Genomic DNA, 6,719 nt, shown 5'->3' with positions numbered 1-6,719 from the left:
AGATGGTGAAGGACAGAGAAGCATGGCATTCTCCCCATGGGGTTGCAAAGAGTTGTACATGACTGAGTGACTGAACAACAACAGCTATCCTGTAGGAGGGCTACTTGGCAGTAAATAAAAACTGTCAATATTTGATCCAGAAGGTTTATTCCTAGTAATTTGTTCTAAGAAAGTATTCCCATATAACAAAGGAAAAAGTTTCATATAAGGTTGTTCATATTTGTTATAATGGCCAAATATTAAAAGCAACTGAAACATCTATCTGTAGTGAGCTTTAAAACATAGTTTGATTACTCAGCTGTAAAAAAATAATGAAATGCCATTTGCAGTTATGTGGATAGAGTATCATACCATGCAAAGTATGTCAGAAAGAGAAAGACAAATACCGTATGATATTGTATATATGTGGAACCTAAAATATGCCACAAATGAACAAAACAGAAATAGACTCACAGACAGAGTGCACAGACTGTGGTTACCAAGGAGTCAGGGAGGGTTGAATTGGGAGTAAAGGATTAATAGATGCAAACTATTATATATAGAATGGATAACTAGCAAGGTCCTACTATATAGCTAGCACAGGGAACTATATTCAATGTCTTATAATAAACTATAATGAAAAAGAAAAGAAAAAAGACTGGTAATATGATGCAATACTATACTGCCACTAAAAAATCATGTTTTAAAGACTATTTGACACAGCAGAACAGAGAATTGTTCACTTTATTATGTGAAAAACCAGCAAGATACAAAACTCAGTATACATCAAGATTTCAAATAGGTGAATGTGTATGTAATATATGTTTCTGTCTTTATGTATATCTAGGAGATAACACTACTACATGTTAACACTCCTCGTAGTAGAATTAAACTTATTTTATTTTTTTCTAAATGGAGAAAATGTGTAACCGGCCTGTACGTCAATTGAAATATTACAAAATATCCCTCGCTCTGCAGTGAATGAATTAGCAAACATGTCAATTTGTTTGACCTGTTAAAATATATTCAACAGTTGAGCTGAGGAAACATAGTAACAGTAACTCTACCCTGCTTGAATGGGTTTGAAGCACATCTGTGACCTAATAAACAAATAAGGTGTGGTGGGAACCAAAGTGGAAAATCAGGATCCCGGGCACCACCTCACGGCATGCTCTCTGTAATGGGACACGCTAAGCCAATCTCAGCCAGAAAGCATTAAAAACTAGGAGAGACTAACCCTGACTAAGAAGAATGTGAATGTCTCACCACAGAGTCAGAAGCAGAAAATGAGGAGTCCTGTTCTCTGACTCCACGTGGAAAAGAGAGCCATTTCTTTTTGCTCCTTTGAACACAAGACATCCTGTACATCTGTCACAAATGCATTTGGCTTCAAGCCACAGAAACTCCAAGTAAGCAATGGATTAAACAATTTAAGGGATTTTCCTTCTCCTTGTGTCCAACTGCCCATGATGGAGTAGCTCCATAATGTTATCAGGTACCGGGCTGCTTCTACTCTCCGATTCAGTCATTTTAGTCGGTGGGCCTTACCCTCATGCTTGTTACACTGTGGTGGCAAGATGGTGCTGTCCAAGCAGAAAGGGCACAGAGGAATAAGAGAAAAGCAAAAATTCATGCTAAGGAAGCTGTCACCTTAAAAATCTTTCTTGCCCAGAAACTTCCACTCACGTCTCATTGGCCAGGATGATGCTCATGACCACTTCTTGCAGCATGGGAGGCTGGAAATAAACTTTTTTTTACCTGAGCACATTATTTCCCCTTGCTGAATAATAAGAAGAAGTGTGGGAAATGGACAGGTGGCAATCACTGTCTTCCACACTCTGGTACCCAACAGTCTGTGGCATCCACTACCAAAAGCTGACAGTTTGTATGGGCCAAGAGGTGGCCTCAGGTCTATATAACCAATTCCCCACAAGCTCTCTTGATGGAGGCTGCTACATCTATTACCTTTACAACTTCATAGTACAAGAGCATAAAATCTCCAGCTGCAAACTTGGAAAGCAAGGGAGAAAAGAATAAGTCAAAAGAATATTTCTATCCTCAATCACAGTCACTGTTAGTTCTACCCATGATCCCCTCCCTTCTTTCTTGCTCATAAGTGAATCTCCGTTTGGCTTGTCAGCAATGTGCCAAGTTGCATGTTAGGGGCTGGTAAATTATAGCCTCCCATCAAATCAGTTCTGCTGCCAGTTTTATAAATAAAGTTTTATTGGAACACAAACAAGCCCATTCATTTACACATTGTCTATGGGCCAGTTTTATACTGTGGAAGCCACACAACTGAGAAGCTGCTACAGAGACCATCTGGATTGCAAAATTTAATTACCTACTATGTGGCCTTTTAAAGGAAAAGGTTGGCAGACCCCTGTCCTAGATAATTACCCATGATTGGACTGACCCAGCTAAGACATGGTTCTTCATTCTCCCACCCTCCCAGACACCTGCGCTGACCATAGAACCATATAACTGGATAACTGCCGGGACGCTTCTGGGTAAGTTTTTAATTTCCTTGAATAAAAGGATAGTCATAGCCAATCCATCCTCCTCCCTCCTTCTTCCTGCCTTGAATTGGGATACAAAAGTTGAAACTGCAGCAAACAACTTGGGAACATTAGGAGAAAAGCCAAAAAAATCCTAAGGCTCTTAAAACTGACACCTTTAATCCATGATATCCATGCTAAGAACAACCTACCTCCAGACTTCTTATGTGAGTGTAATAGTGTGTGTGTGTGTATGTGTGTGTGTGCTCAGTTATGTTCAACTCTTTACGACCCCGTGGACTATAGCCCACCAGGCTCCTCTCCATGGAATTTTCCAGGCAAGAATACTGGAGTGGGTTGCGAGGGGATCTTCCTGATCCAGGGGTCAAACCCACATCTCCTATGTCTCCTGCACTGGCAGGCAGATTCTTTACCACTGAGCCACCTGGGAAGCCTGAGCATAATATTATGTGAGCTTGTTTATTTAAGCACTGTTATTGGACTTCCTGGTTTTCATTACAGCTGAATACTGTATATAGCTTAACAATATAGCTTATGTCCAAGAGGGCCTTTCTGATAACTCCCAACTATGCCCTTATAAGAGAACATAGCTCAGCACATATTATACAATACTGTGTGGTTATTTAAAGGGCTGCCCACATTTTTATTTTTAACCATGAATTTCAGGTTATTATAGAATAAAGTACAGTGTAGTAGTTTAAGAACAAAGGATTGGGGCTCTGCTTGAGTTGAACACTCTGGCTGTAATGCTTACTATTATATGACTTCAGATAAGTTATTTGATTTATCTAGAAATGCCCTTATGTGAAAAATTGAAAAAAAATAATACTTCTATCTCATACAGCTTTTGTGAGGATTAAATTAAATTATGAATATATGGCACTTGGTCTGCTCATGCTCAATAAATGATTAAAATAATTGAAATATGATTTATAAACCAATTTTAATAGTTATCCCTATTCTTTAGCCCCTAAAGAAAACAAAGTATTTAAGAAATTACAGGAAAGGAATTCCTTGGTGCAGCGGTTAGAATTCTATGCTCCCACTACAGTGGGCATGGGTTCGAACCCTAGTCAGGAAATAAGATCCTTCATCCATGCAACCAAAAAGAAATAAAGAAAAAGGAATTACAGGAATCCCTTCAATATTAAACACAGAATAAAAATAATCAGTTTTAACTTTCTATGAAAGAAAAGATATTTTTTAAAAACCTTTGCATTTGGAAAACTTATCTCTTGAAATTCTACCTCCTCTAAACTTTACTCACCTGGAAAACTGATTGTGCTTCTCTCAACTTGAAGATATATCTTTATCTCCTCACATTTCCATTTATCTATTTCTGCCTCTTTATCTGCACCTTCAGATATGTTACTCAGTAATAAATCATTAAGTCAACAATATTCATTGAGCATCTGTTATGTTCAGCAAAATTAGAAACATTTTCATTCTTCTGTGAGATAGAAGCCAGCATTCCACAGGTAATTCTTCTGTCAATACAAATCTGCAATCTGACAGCTGACACTCTGAGAGTCTGAAAATTGTAAGGCTAGATATTTTTGTAATATATGATTTTGTGGAATTTTTGAATGGCAATACATTGTATATTCCTTACTACATATAATCCATCAAAGGTCTGGGACATCACCTTATAATTACCATATTACTGCAATTAGATATAGTAATACTTACTCAGAGAAGAATGAATAAATACTAAAAACAGACTCTTACAATTTATGTCAACTTCTACTGCCAAATAATTTAGGCCAAGTGAGGTTTTGTCACAAAACAAGTTATTTAGATCTTTTTATTTTTTCAGGTTTTTTCAATTTCAAAATTGGAGAAAAAGACTTGTACCACGCATTTCAATAAGATATAATACAGTCTTGACAGATGAGCAATTCAAGAATGACTTTTCTCTCAATAACATTTTTTGGGGTATATAATTCAGTAATGTTTAATATATTGACAAATTCATAAATTTCTGAATCTATAACATTTCCCTTATCTGCGCACATTTCTTCATACTATTTTTTATAAATTTTATTGGAATATAGTTGTTTTACAATGTTATGTTAGTTTCTACTGTACAGCAAAGTGAATCAGCCATAGGTATACATATATCCCCTCTCTTTTGCATCTCCTTCCCATTTAGGTCACCACAGAGCACTGAGTGGAGTTCCCTATGATAAACAGTATGTTTTCATTAGTTATCTGTTTTATGCACAGTATCAATAGTGTATGTATGTCAATCCCAATCTAATTCGTCCTTCCACTCCCTTTCCCCCTTGGTATTCATACATTTGTTCACGTCTGTGTCTCTGTTTCTGCTTTGCAAATAATATTATCTATACCATTTTTCTAGATTCCACATACAAGCAATTTACATATTTGTTTTTCTCACTCTGACTTACTTCACTCTGTATGACAGTCTCTAAATCTTTCCATGTCTGCAAATGGCACAATTTCATTCCTTTTATGGCTGAGTAATATTCCATTGTATATATGTATCATATCTTCTTTATCCATTCCTCTATTGATGGATATTTAAGTTTTTTCCATGTCCTGACTATTGTAAATAGTGCTGCAATGAACATTAGTATCCATGTGTCTTTTTGAATTATGGCTTTCTCTGGGTATATATCCAGTACTGGGATTTCTGGGTCATACGGTAGCTTTGTCTTTAGTTTTTTAAAGAACCTCCATACTGTTTTCCATAGTGGCTATATCAATTTACATGCCCAACAGTGTAAGAGGGTTCCCTTTTCTCCACGTTTTCTCCAGAATTTGTTGTTTGTGAATTTTTTTGATGATGGTCATTCTGACCAGTGTAAGATGATGCCTCATTTTAGTTTTGATTTGTATTTTTCTAATAATTAGTGATGTTGAGTGTATTTTCATGTGTTTGTTGGCTATCTGTGTGTCTTCTTTGGAGAAATGTCTATTTAGGTCTTCCACTCATTTTTTTTATTGAGTTGTTTGTTTTATTGGTATTGAGCTACATAAGCTGCCGGTATATTTTGAAGATTAATCCTTTGTCAGTTGCTATATTTGCAAATATTTTCTCCCATTCTTTTGAGGGATGTCTTTTCATCTTGTTGATGGTTTCCTTTGCTATACAAAAGCTTTTAAGTTTAATTAGGCCTCATTCATTTATTTTTTGCTTTTATTTTCATTTCTCTAGGAGGTAGGTCAAAAAGGTCTTGCTGTGATTAATGTCAAAGAGTGTTCTGCCTATGTTTTCCTCTAAGAGTTTTATAAAGTATGGAATGCTTCATGAATCTGCGTGTCATCCTTCACAGGGGCCATGCTAATCTTCTTTGTATGATTCCAACTTTAGTATATGCCCTGCTGAAGTGAGCACTCAATAAGGTTTTGATTATATGAACTAAGCCAGTGGCTCAATGGTAAAGAATCCACCTGCCAATGCTGGAGTCATGGGAGACACAGGTTCAATCCTTGGGTTGGGAAGATCCTCTGGAAGAGGATATGACAACCCACTCCAGTATTCTTGCCTTGAAAATTTCATGGACTGAGGAGCCTGGGAGACTACAGTTCAAGGGATCACAGAGAGTTGGACATAACTTAGCGACTGAGCACACCCACACAAGCCCAGGACAAACATGTTCTCAGACTCCTTTTTGTAAACTATATAGAAGAATCTCAGATAGAAAGATCCTCAAAACGCTATTCAATATCCTGCTCCCTGACCCTAAATTGCAGCTTTGGATAGTCCCAACTCCCACAGTTTAGAAGAAAATCTTGTGCTCTTCTAGGAGGAGAGTGTATAAACGAACATGACAAAGATGATAGTCCTATATTTTGGAAGAAGTCAAAGAAATATTTTTTCTTTCTTCTTTTTGATTTTGAAAACTGTGGCCTGTGTGAGCCAGAACAGGAGGTCCTGTCCCTTCATCACTTTCACCTTTTCTCTTTGGAAATATGAGATGCGTGTCCAATGCCCAGAAAACCTGAAAAGAACCAGTTTCAAACATTTCTACCCCCTCACCTAGTTTGATTTTCAATTTAGCTTTAAACTTGGAAACAAATCTATCTTTGGAAGCCATGGACTAAGCAGAAGAGCTCTGAAGAACTCTTAAGCTCAACAGCATAGAGCTATGAGCAGAATGTTACTGTTAATATCAATTATTACAGCTTGCAAGGTAAACAAGTTTAATAATGAATTCCTCCAGGCTAGAGTCAAAGCCAAAATAACAGACATTT

At 36.9% G+C, this 6,719-nt stretch overlaps 1 non-coding gene across 1 annotated transcript; it reads right to left on the bottom strand.

Annotated features, from left to right (window-relative positions):
• Positions 1 to 5,753: 5,753 nt before the first annotated feature.
• On the bottom strand, positions 5,754 to 5,857 carry LOC112580727. Its single transcript, XR_003105066.2, has one exon. It is a non-coding gene; the product is annotated as a U6 spliceosomal RNA (small nuclear RNA).
• Positions 5,858 to 6,719: the final 862 nt, after the last annotated feature.

Source organism: Bubalus bubalis, chromosome 19 (assembly GCF_019923935.1).
Source record: "Bubalus bubalis isolate 160015118507 breed Murrah chromosome 19, NDDB_SH_1, whole genome shotgun sequence".
Classification (NCBI taxonomy): Eukaryota; Metazoa; Chordata; class Mammalia; order Artiodactyla; family Bovidae; genus Bubalus; species Bubalus bubalis.
This window is presented reverse-complemented; position numbering and strand designations above follow the sequence as displayed.